The 12514-nt window shown below is 55.2% G+C and overlaps 1 protein-coding gene across 2 annotated transcripts in view; it reads right to left on the bottom strand.

Annotated features, from left to right (window-relative positions):
• SLC35E2 (solute carrier family 35 member E2) overlaps positions 1–8011 on the bottom strand; it is a 32831-nt gene extending 24820 nt beyond the window's left edge. The window contains exon 1 of one of the 2 annotated variants that reach the window (XM_016952328.4): positions 6338–8011. The gene's annotated coding sequence lies outside the window, so the exon portion shown is untranslated. Of the gene's footprint in view, positions 1–6283 lie in introns of both variants that reach the window. The other variant, XM_009446562.5, reaches the window with a different exon arrangement.
• Positions 8012–12514: the final 4503 nt, after the last annotated feature.

The following is a 12514-nucleotide window of genomic DNA, read 5'->3' as shown; positions in this document are numbered from 1 at the left end:
CTCCTGCCTCAGCCTCCCGGGTAGTGGGGATTACATGCACGTGCCACCACACCCTGCTGATTTTGTATTTTTAGTAGAGACGGGTTTTCGCCATGTTGGCCAGGCTGGTCTCGAACTCCTGACCTCGTGATCTGCCCGCCTCGGCCTCCCAAAGTGCTGGGATTTACAGGCATCAGCCACTGCGCCCAGCCTCCCTTTTCTTTTTTTTTCTTTTTTTTTTTTTGCTGACTCATGGGTTAGAATTCCGGATTGGGCAAATACATAAATATTTTGTACATGACGGGAGGCAGATTTCATCATGTGAGTGAAGCGAGATGCAAACACGAAAGGAAGTCCTTCAGGGCAGTCTTGTAGTGAAAAAATAAAAATAAAAATGAAAAAAAGAGGCTGGGCACGGTGACTCACGCCTGTGATCCCAGCACTTTGGGAGGCCGAGGCGGGTGGATCACCTGAGGTCAGGAGTTCATGGTGAAACCCCATCCCTAGTAAAAATACAAAAGTTAGCTGGGTGCAGTGGCATGCGCCTGTAATCCCAGCTACTCGGGAGGCTGAGGCAGAAGAATCACTTGAACCTGGAAGACGGAGGTCGCAGTGAGCCGAGATCGGGCCACCACACTCCAGCCTGGGTGACAGAGACTGTCTCAAAAAAATAAAAAGGCCAGGCACGGAGGCTCACGCCTGTAATCCCAGCACTTTGGGAGTCCAAGGAGGTCGGATCATGAGGTCAGGAGATCGAGATCATCCTGGCTAACACTGTGAAACCCCGTCTCTACTAAAAATACAAAAAATTAGCTGGGCATGGTGACGGGCACCTGTAGTCCCAGCTACTCAGGAGCCTGAGGCAGGAGAAGGGCGAGAACCCAGGAGGCAGAGCTTGCAGTGAGCTGAGATTGTGCCACTGCACTCCAGCCTGGGCCACAGAGTGAGACTCCGTCTCAAAAATAAATAAATAAATAAATAAAGAGAAGAAAGAAGATGGATGGAATGACCCCCGTGGTGTTGGCCTGTGAGGGTGCTGTCGGGCCAGAGCGCACGGGCTTTAACAGACGGGTGGACGGGCGACACGCAGGCACACACACACCCCAACACAGCACATCTGCCCAGAGACAGCTACACCTGGACAGCGCGCTCCCAGCGCCCTAACCTTGGTTTCTAAATATCATTCTCCACTAAAGGGGCTGGGCGCAATGGCTCACGCCTGTAATCCTAGCACTTTGGGAGGCTGAGGCAGGCGGATTACCCGAGCTCAGGAGTTCTAGACTAGCCTGGGCAATGCGGCGAAACCCTGTCTCTACTAAAAATACAAAAAATTAGTCTCTACTAAAAAAACAAAAAATTAGGCTGGGCGCAATGGCTCACGCCTGTAATCCCAGCACTTTGGGAGGCCGAGACGGGCAGATCACGAGGTCAGGAGACCAGCCTGGCCAACATAATGAAACCCCATCTCTACTAAAAATACAAAGAAAATTAGCCAGACATGGTGGCAGGCGCCTGTAGTCCCAGCTACTTGGCATGCTGAGGCAGGAGAATCTCTTGAACCCGGGAGGCGGAGGTTGCAGTGAGCCTAGATCGGGCCACTGCACTCCAGCCTGGGTGATGGAGGGAGACTCCATCTCAAAAAAAAAAAAAAGATTAATCCTGGCGGGTGCCTGTACTCCCAGCCACTTAAGAGGCTGAGGCATGAGAATCGCTTGAACCCGGAGGTGGAGGTTGCAGGGAACCAAGATTGCACCACTGTACTACAGGCTGGGCAAAGAGCGAGACTGTCTAAAAAACACAACAAAACAAAACAAAAAATAATAATAACATATATCATTCTCCACAAAGCCAACCAGGCTTCTTTGAAAAATGACTGACTCTCGGGCTGTGGTGGGAAAGACACCAGAGGAGTGGTCATGTTGGCTGCGCCGAAAGTTTGTGCTCTAGGAATGAACTCAGGGTTGGCCGAGGGAGGGCGCAGGGGGCTTGAAAGGCAGAGTACACAACACAGTAAAGGATCAGAACCCCCAGTAAAACAACAGCCCACAAGGCCATGCTGATGAACGAATGGCAAAGGAGGGGAAGTCTTTCTTCCCAGCACAAAGTCAATCCATGATCATCAGAGTGACGGAATGAGAAGCCACCATCTGGCAACCATCACGATCATCATCACAATCACGACGAGTCACCAAGAGACTAAAACTACTGAGTAAAAGCTTAGAAACGGCCGGGCACGCTGGCTCACACCTGCCATCCCAGCGCTTTGGGAGGCTGAGGTGGGCGGATCACAAGGTCAGGACATCGAGATCGTCCTGGCCAACACAGTCAAACCCCGTTTCTACCACAAAAAATTAGCCGGGCATGATGGCACGTGCCTGTAATCCCAGCTACTCAGGAGGCTGAGCCAGGAGAATTGCTTGAACCCAGGAGGCGGAGGCTGCAGTGAGCGGAGATCGCGCCATTGCACTCCAGCCTGGGCGGCAGAGCGAAACTCTGTCCCAGAAAAAAATAAAGCTTAGAAACAAGAGGCTATGTAGTCTCGAGACAGATCCAGCCCTATGAGGCACATGTCAATCACAGAGGGAAAGCTATGCACGCACAAAGCATGTGTGAATCACAGAGAGAAAGCTATGCACGCACGATGAGTAGAAGACAAACACGTCCTGCAAGGAGACGGAGGCGCAGGGAGGGGGCGGCAGCTGTCCTCCCAAGACATGAGGACTTCTAGTTCAGTCTGAGACCTTGGTGCAGGGCTGGGCGAGTAAACAAATGCAAAAGAATAAGGACCTCGAGGTCGGGCGCGGTGGCTCAAGCCTGTAATCCCAGCACTTTGGGAGGCCGAGGTGGGCGCATCACGAGGTCAGGAGATTGAGACCATCCTGGCTAACACAGTGAAACCCCGTCTCTACCAAAAATACAAAAAAATTAGCTGGACGTGGTGGTGGGTGCCAGTAGTCCCAACTACACAGGAGGCTGAGGCACGAGGATCGCTTGAACCTGGGAGACGGAGGCTTTAGTGAGCTGAGATTGCACCACTGCACTCCAACCTGGCTGACAGAGCGAGACTGTCTCAAAAAAAAAACAAACAAACAGGTCTGGTGTACGCAGAATGGAGGCACCATGAGTTGCTGAAGAAGGAAACTTTATTCAGTCTATGATACCAGAACAGTTGTCCATGCTGCCAGGCAAAAAGAAAAACTGGATTCTGATCTCATTATCAGTAGACAAACGGCGACAATTAGTAACACTGACACAGCCCTGACTGTGCTGCTGGAGGGTCCAAAGCACTCTCTGCACAGCGGTGAATCCCCACAAGAGCCCTCTGGGGAAGGTGCTGTTATCACCCACGTGAGACACACGAAGGAAAGACACGGCTTCGCAGCAGCAGCGTCATGATTCGAACCCAGGCGGCCTGCTCTTATGATAAACTTAAATGTGTAAAACTTTATGCTCAGGAAAATATAAGAGAATGTCTTCCTGACCCTTTTTGGGGTAGGACAATAATTTCTCTAACCAAACCCCAAAAGCATGAGCCATTAAAAAAAGGGTCAGGTGGACTCACTTGGCTAAATGAAGAATTCTGTTTCACCAAAGTACACCACAAAGTGGGCCGGGCGCAGTGGCTCATGCCTGTAATCCCAGCACTTTGGGAGGCCAAGGTGGGCGGATCACTTGAGGTCGGGAGCTCGAGACCAGCCTGACCAACATGGTGAAACCCTGTTTCTACTAAAAATACAAAAATTAACCAGGTGTGGTGGTATGCACCTGTAATCCCAGCTACTCGGGAGGGTGAGGCAGGAGAATTGCTTGAACCCAGGAGGGGGAGGTTGCAGTGAGCCCAGACTGCGCCGCTGCACTCCAGCCTGGGCAACAGGGTGAGACCCTGTCTCAAAAAAAAAAAAAAAAAAAGGCCAGACTTGGCTCACACCTGTAATCCCAGCACTTTGGGAGGCTGAGGTGGGTGGATCACCTGAGGTTGGGAGTTCCAGATCAGTCTGACCAACATGGAGAAACCCCATCTCTACTAAAAATACAAAGTTAGCCGGCATGGTGGCACATGCCTTTAACCCCAGCTGCTCAGGAGGTTGAGGCAGGAGAATCACTTGAACACGGGAGGCAGAGGTTGTGATGAGCCAAGATCGCGCCATTGCACTCCAGCCTGGGCGATAAGAACAAAAACTCTGTCTCAAAAAAAAAAAAAAAGAAACAAAAAAATATATATATATATACATACCATAAAGTGAAATCAACAGCCACAACCTGGGAAAAAATACTTGCAACATGGCAAAGGATTAATATCCAGAAAGTATAAAGAATTCCTACAAACCAATTAGAAAAACAGGCAAAAAAAAAAAAAATGTTGGCGGGGCATGGTGGCTCATGCTTGTAATCCCAGCACTTTGGGAGGCCAAGGCGGGCAGATCACCTGAGGTCAGGAGTTCGAGACCAGCCTGGCCAACATGATGAAACCCCGTCTCTACCAAAAATACGAAAATTAGCCAGGCGTGGTGGCAGGCGCCTGTAATCCCAGCCACGCAGGAGGCTGAGGCAGCAGAATCACTTGAACCTGGGAGGCGGAGGTTGCCGTGAGCTGAGACTGCGCCTGCTCCAGCCTGGGTGACACAGCAAGACTCCGTCTCAAAAAGAATAGAAAAAAAAAAAAAAACCAAAACAACATATTTCACAGAGAAGAATTTATGTTTTTGGAGAAGGAGTTTCACTCCTGTCGCCCAGGCTGGAGTGCAGTGGTGAGATATCAGCTCACTGCAACCTCAACCTCCCAGGTTCAAGCGATTCACAGAGGACAATTTCTAAAAGGCAAATAAGAAGCAGGAAGGGTGCATGCTCCTTCTCTACTGCCCTGTAACAGTCATTCCACACTTACCACCTCAAAACAACAAATGCTTTTGATGTTGGCTCCTGTGGGGCAGCAATCTGCAGGAAGCTTAGCCAGACACCTCTGGCTTAAGGTCCCTCCTGAAGCTGCAGTCACACCATGGACCAGGGCTGTGACCTCATCCGAAGGCTCAACTGGGGCTGGGGCCCACCTCTGAGCTCACTCAGGTGGACACTGGCTGGGTTCAGTTCCTTGCTGGCTATAGGTGGAAAGGGCCCCCACCAGTTTCTTGTCAGTTTCTCCACAGGACGCCCCACAGCCTGACAGGAGCTTTCATCCAGCAAGCTCATCAGGGAGTGGGAGAGAGCAGCCAGGACAGGAGCCCAGGCCTTTCTGAACCTCATCTCAGAAGTGACATCCTTCCCTTCTGCTGTCTGGGCACAGCTCCCCAGGTGGAGCCCGAGGACTAGAAGGAAAAGGAAACTTGGATTTAAAATGGGATAAAGCCATAGGAGCTGCTCGTCCCACCACAGGAATCTCAACGCCGGGTTACTGGCAAAGCGTCACTTTGCACCTCGTCCAGCTGTGCAGACCTCTCCTAGCCAGGCCCCTGCACCAGAGGTTAAGAATCCGTGCCCCTGGTCAGGAAGTCCAGATGGGTTCAAACGGCCAGCAGGGAATTTCAGGCAAAATGTGTCCCAAATCTTCAAACCATGCCCCGGAACTCAGACCTCCCCCTGGGAGTTCGTCCAAAGGAAACCACCTGCAAGAGGCTCAGGCTGCAGGGCACACTCCGCTTCCAAAACCCGGAAGCTGGAGACCACACAAGTGCCCAACGCCAAAGGCACCCCGTGGAGGGACGCCCTGTGCGCCCCCGCCCAGGTGACCCGCTGCGCCCTACACATCTTCACCAGGAAACATCTGTTATGGATGTGGACGAAGCTCAGCCTGCACTCCCAGATCCGCTCATTTTCGTTCTGCCCTCCGTTTTACGATTCGCCTACACTGAAAATGCGTGAGTGGAGTGGAAAGCCTTCCTACTCCTGCCTCAGCGACCCCTTCTAAAATACTGCCTCGTTTGGCCTGAAAATGTGATTTGCAGGCTTCCTGAGCAAAGTAGATTTCACTCCATTAAAGAAAAAAAAAAAGGCACCGAACGGGGCTCGGCTGTCGGGAGTTTTGTTTTAGTTTTTTGCGTGTTTTGTTTTGTGTTTTTTTTTTGTTGTTGTTCTTTTTGCGGCCACGCACACCGCGTTCCCGGGCTTCAGGGCGTGGGGGTCGCCGTGGACTCCCGGACGTGAAAACGCTTAAAGCCAGCTGGGAAAACCCCACCAGCGTTTTCCGCGCACAGCGCCAGCCATAGGAAAGGACCCCCAGGAGCGAATCCGGGCAGGGAAACCCCGGACGCCCGCACACTCAGCATCAGTACCGGCACCCAGCACCCAGCACCGAGCACGCAGCACCGACCTCGCAGCACCCGGCACCGATCACCGAGCAGAGCACCCCGCACGCAGAACCCACCGACAGCCTGATGCAGTCTCCGCCGCAGGCATAGCGCCAGGCCCCGGCGCCTTCACAACAAAGGGACGCTGGCGGGCGGGGCCTGAGAGGCGCGCGGTGGAGGGGCCGGGCGCGAGGCCGCGGAGACAGCTCGGAGCTCGGCACTGGGGAGTGGCACAGCGCTGGCGGATCCAGGTGGGCTTCACGGGGCGCCCGCGGGACCGGAAATGACGCGCAGAATCCTGCATCGGGCTCCTCGCTGCCCAGCGGGCGCCGCTCCTCAGTGCCCCAGAGCCGCGGAGCCGGGGAAACGCGCCGCGGCCCACAACGCCCCCGCGGCTGCCCGTTGGTTCCGCCCGGGCCGTTCTACTCCAGGCAGACGGGAGGAGAAACACGGCGCGCTCAGCGTCCCCTCCCCCGTTGGTTCTGCTCGGGCCCTTCCACTGCAGGCCGACGGGGGTGGAAACACGGAGGTTTTTTTTTTTTTTTTTTTTTTTTTTTTAAAGGTCTAGGGTAACATGGGGCTTTTAAGTGCCTCTCCGCGGCCGCCTGGTGGTCCAGCCCGGGCCGTTGCAGTGCAGCCACACGGGGAGGGACACGGCGCGCCGAGTGCTCCGGGCGGCCGCACGTTGGTTCTGCCCGGACCGTTCCGCTGCAGGCAGAGGGAGAGGAAGACGGTGCGCGTAGTGCACCCCCGCGGCCCGTTGGCTCCGCCGGGGCCGTTCCACTGAAGGCAGAAGGGGGGGAACCGTGGCCCCCCCCCGCGGCAGCCCGTTGGTTCCGCCCGGGCTGTTCCACCAGTGGCACTTCAGGGCGGGATCGGCCAGTCTGTGGAGGCAGCGGCCTCTAAGCCCCGGAGGGTTTACTGCCCAGGTTTGGGTTCCAGGAATAAGAAATCCACTGAATAGGCTTAACTTAGAAGACACAAAGGCGCCTCCTGGCGGAAGTGGCCACGCTCCGCCCAGCCTGAGGGAAAGCTTCTCTGACAGCTGGGCCCGGAGCTGCGGGGGGCGGGGCCGCCGCGCGGGGTGAGGACTCGCCTCAGGGCGCTGATTGGCTTGTGGCGCGCTCCGGGGCGGGGCCTTCGTGTCCAGGCTGGCGTCGGGGCTGCTGCGGGACATCCGGAGCAGACACCCGCGGGCGCGCCTGCGGCCCCGAGGACCCCCGGCTCCGGAGCTTCGTCGAGCGTTTTCCTAGCGTTACTTTCCCAAATAATTTTCAGGAATGAAGTTACGGCTAAAGGGCTCTTTAGAGATTACTTTTGGGCCGGGCACGTTGGCTCACGCCTGTAATCTCAACACTTTGGGAGGCCGAGGCCGGCGCATCACGAGGTCAGGAGCTTGAGAGCAGCCTGGTATGGCCAACGTGGTAAAACGTCGTCTCTACTAAAAATACAAAAATTGGCCGGGCGTGGTGGTGGGCGCCTGTAATCCCAGCTAGTCCGGAGGCTGAGGAAGGAGGATCACCTGAACCCGGGAGGCGGAGGTTGCAGTGAGCCGAGATGGCGCCACCGCACTCCATCCTGGGCGACAGAGCGAGACTCCCTATCAAAAGAAAAAAGAAAAGATTACTTTTGGCCGGGCGAGGTGGCTCACGTCTGTAATCCCAGCATTTTGAGAGGCTGAGGCGGGCGGATCGCCTGAGGTGAGGAGTTCGAGACCAGCCTGGCCAACCTAGTGAACCCCCACCCCATCTCTACTAAAAATACAAAAAAAAATTACCCGGGTCTCGTGGCGCGTGCCTGTGGTCCCCGCTACTCGGGAGGTTGAGGCAGGAGAATCGCTTGAACCTTGGAGTCGAAGGTTGCAGTGAGGCGAGATAGCGCCGCTGCTCTCCGACCTGGGCGACAGTGAGAGACTCCATCTCATAAATAAATAAAAATAAATAAATAAATAAATAAATATTACTTTTACGTTTTGTTAAACTTCCACTTGTTTTTGTTTCCGTTGCATGAACCTTCGTAAAGCTTCAGGAGGCTGATGGCAGCCTCCTTCCCCAGGCTTCCCCGTGGCGCCCGCAGCCGGGTTGGGCCAGAGGCTGGGACTGTTTCCTCCCGTGGGGTCTTTGGTGGGGATGTCCCCAGAGGAGTGGGGCAGGAGGAGGGGCACGGAGCGCCCCCGGGAGCCAGTCAGAGCGCAGCGATGGTGTCTATGGTTCCAACCACTCGGGAGGCTGAGGTGGGAGGATGGCTTGAGCCTGGGAGGTCGAGGCTGCAGTGAGCTAGAATCACAGCACCACACTCCAGCCTGGGCGACAGAGTGAGACCCTTGTCCCACAAAAAAAAAAAAAAAAAAAGGCTGGGTGCGTTGGCTCGCGCCTGTAATCCCAGCACTTTGGGTGGCCGAGGCGGGCGGATCACGAGATCAGGAGATCGAGACCATCCTGGCTAACACGATGAAACCCCGTCTCTACAAAAAATACGAAAAAAAATTAGCCGGGCGTGGTGGCACGTGCCTGTAATCCCAGCTACTTGGGAGGCTGAGGCAGGAGAATCGCTTGAACTCAGGAGGCAGAGCTTGCAGTTAGCCAAGATTGGGCCACTGCACTCCAGCCTGGCGACAGAGTGAGACTCCGTCAAAAAAAAAAAAAAAAAAAAAAAAAAAAAGGAAGAAAGAAAATTATAAAATGAAGTGAAATTAACGCAGTGGAGTGCCATCTGCCTGGTGCCTGAGTTCACTATCCACACGGAGTTCATAAATTTGAGAGCAGTTTACAAAGTAGATTCTCCTACTTTCCAGGAAACCCAGAAATGTCTGGTGATTTGCCCACCAGTCTCGGCTGTTGTGGTCAGCAGGGCCGCTGTAGTATCCAAATGATTTCAAAAGCAGATTTATAAAAAGTACTCCTTTTTTTTTTGAGATGGAGTTTTGCTCTCATCGCCCAGGTTGGAGTGCAGTGGCACGATCTCAGCTCACTGCAACCTCTGCCTCCTGGGTTCAAGTGATTCTCCTGCCTCAGCCTCCTGAGTAGCTGGGATTACAGATGGGCGTCATCACGCCCAGCTAATTTTTATATTTTTAGTAGAGACAGGGTTTCGCCGTGTTGGCCAACATGTTCTCCATCTCCTGACCTTGTGATCTGCCCGCTTCAGCCTCCCAAAGTGCTGGGATTACAGGCGTGAGCTACCCCACGCCCGGCCTTTTTTTTTTTTTTCTTTGAGACAGAGTCTCACTCTGTCGCCCAGGCTGGAGTGCAGTGGCGCGATCTCGGCTCACTGCAAGCTCCACCTCCCAGGTTCAAGAGATTCTTCTGCCTCAGCCTCCCGAGGAGTTGGGATCACAGGCACCCGCCACCATGCCCAGCTAATTGTTTTGTATTTTTAGTAGAGACGGGGTTTCACCGTGTTAGCCAGGATGCTCTTGAACTCCTGACCTCATGATCCACCCACCTTGGCCTCCCAAAGTGCTGGGATTACAGGTGTGAGCCACCGCGCCTGGCCTCTCAAAGTTTTTATAGCAAAGCCTTACATTTCATGAGGAACCATGCATTTTATTTTATTTTTGAGATGGGGGATCTCGCCACTTTGCCCAGGGTGGGCTCAAACTCAGGGCTCTCTGGCCTCAGCCTCCCGAGTAGCTGGGTCTGCAGGTGGCCATCACCGTGCTGGGCCTGGGGTGTGCGTATTAATGATTTTGGAATAGTGTCTGGAAGCCTGTGTGCCTTCCTCTCTTCCTCTCCCCAGAAGGACCTCCCACCTCATCCTCCCAAAGTGTTGGGATTATAGGCGTGAGCCACCCTGCCCCACCTCTCTTTGCTATTTTGCCTGGGAGGAGTGTATTAATAATTTTAATTTTACATTTCTTTGATTATGTTCTAGTTTGATTATTGATCATTTACTTCTTAGCTATTTATATTCTTCCTTGAGTCATCGGTTTCTGCCCTTTGACAATTTTTCTATGAATGTTTTGTGTCGATTATATGAGCTTTGTCTGTATTGAGAACATCCACGCATTGTATTATTGCAACTGTTTTCCTAGTTGAGAACATCGACCTGCTGTATTATTGCAAATGTTTTCCTGCTTGCATGTAGTCATTTGTTGTGCATATTAATGAATTTCTATCCACATGACGCCGGAAGGGGATAGAGTGGGTGGGGAGGAAGAGGGAAGGGTCCCCACCTGGAGACCCAGCCTGCAGGCCACTCGGCCACCTGCGCAGAGGTAGGGGAACAGCAGCCGCTCATGCCCCTGCAATTTGTCCTCATCAGCAGGTGGGGAAACTGAGGCCGGGAGTTCTCCAGGCCAAGGTCACTCACGGGCAAGTTCCCGCAGCCTTTGCACCCTCCATACACGTCAGGGCCGCTCATGCTTTCCTGGGCCCTTCACTGGTTTGGAGGAACCGTCCTGTTTCCCAGAGCGCACTGCCTGTCTCTGAGTGTATGTGTCTCAGTGGCGTCCATGTGTATTTTTGTGTGTGTCTGTGTGAGTCTGTGTGTGTGGTGTGTTTGTGTCTGAGTGTGTGGTGTTTGCGTGTGTCTCAGTGGCGTCCATGCATATTTTTCTGTGTGATGTGTCTGTGTGTGTGTCTCTGAGTGTGTGGTGCCTGCGTGTATCTCAGTGGTGTCCATGCATATTTTTCTGTGTGGTGTGTCTGTGTGTGTGTGAATCTACGTGGGTGTTTGTCCATCTTTTTGTCTGGCCTCCTGTCCCCTCTGCACAGAGCAGCTGGGTGGGGATGCTGGTCCTGGGGGCTTGTCAGCAGGATGTGGGCATGGGGCAGCCCTGGGTGAGGCCTGAGTACAGGCCCCAGGTGCCTCCTGCACAGGGATGGCTGAGCTGGCTGCTCTGTGGCTCCCGGGTCCCCACCGCCGGTCACTGGGCACCACCTGTCCTGGCCACCCACTCCTGCCCACCCTGCTCTCCGCAGGGGCCTCCTTCCTCTTTCAGCTGTGCGCCCTGGTTGTGGAGGCTCCTAAGGAGGTTGTGGCCTCGGTTTACCACCTGCCTTGGCTCCTTGGTGTTGCCAGACCCTGAAGGCAGCCCATGCCCTGGCCGAGATCCTTCTGGGGCGGGATGTGCTGGAAGCAGCTGAACCACGTGGTGATGTACCAGCTCCTGCGGTCCTCTACATCCCCAGCACCGCCAACCTTCCCTGGGCTCCTCCAGCTGGCTTCTCTACCCTGTACCTGCCCCACCTTGCTCTCCCCCGACCCTGCTACCCCCCAACCAGACTTCCAGCTCCAGGCAGGGTGGCAGCCTCCTGGGCTCCCAGCAGGACAGGCCTCACCCAGACCCCGCAGGAGCCGTGGGACTTGGGCTGGGTCTTTGGGCCTGGCTGCAGCCCCTTTGGACCTGACCTGAGGAGACACCCTGGCTGTGGGAGGCAGGGTGGGGGTGCCGGGCCCAGCACAGAAGTGCCCAGGGTGCAGGCTGGCACTGGCCCGGCAGGGACCCTGGATGCCGCCGTTTCAGGCTCGAAAAGGTTTCCATGCCCCAGAGCCTGAGCCCAGCAGCCCCCGAGGATGTCTTGGGGCCTCTGTGCTCCCCAAAGCCGAGAAGGTTAGGCTTGATCCACAGCCTCTTCCAGGCCGGGGAGGCAGAGGCGCTCCAGGTCAGTAGGGCGGGGCCCACAGCCCAGGCTTTCACATCCCCAGAACGGGGCAGGGTGCTGGAGGCGCAGGTGTGCACAGGGTGGTCGTTTTGGTCTCTCCTGGACTTGCACGCGTGTAGTGCAGACTGGCTGCCGGCAAAGCCCTGAGCCACATTCATCTGGGCCTTGTTAGGACAACAGGGACGGTGCGGGGTGGGGGGGTTGCGGGGCGCAGGACCACGTCAGTGGAGGGAGGGAGGCCGATATCGGTGCCCAGGCTGGGCCCAGGGGCCAGCGGGTCCTCACCTGGCTTGTGGCTGCCCCTGTTAGGCAGCCCGGATGGAGGGGCCCTTCCAGCCCTCCTGGCCCCGGGAATGCAGGGACTCAATTCCCCTGGTCTCAGTGGCTCTTCCGGGAGCGACACAGCCTGCCCGAGTCCACACCACCCCTCGGGCTTGAGTCCCTTCTGTCTACCCCTACCCCCGCCAGGGCACTGCCCCCTTGCCCAGAAGAGGCAGCGGCACCCCCAGCCCCTGGGGCACCACACAGCCCCTTGGGGAGGATGCCCTGCCGGCCCCACACTCGGTGGATGGGCATTTTGGGGCTAGGATTTAATGGGGGTGACCCTGCCCGACCCCTCTATGTTGGTTCCACGGCGTCAGAAAAAAG

The sequence above is a fragment of the Pan troglodytes genome, chromosome 1, assembly GCF_028858775.2.
Source record: "Pan troglodytes isolate AG18354 chromosome 1, NHGRI_mPanTro3-v2.0_pri, whole genome shotgun sequence".
Taxonomy (NCBI): Eukaryota; Metazoa; Chordata; class Mammalia; order Primates; family Hominidae; genus Pan; species Pan troglodytes.
Note: the sequence above shows the minus strand (reverse complement) of the source record. Positions and strands in the feature narration are given on the sequence as shown.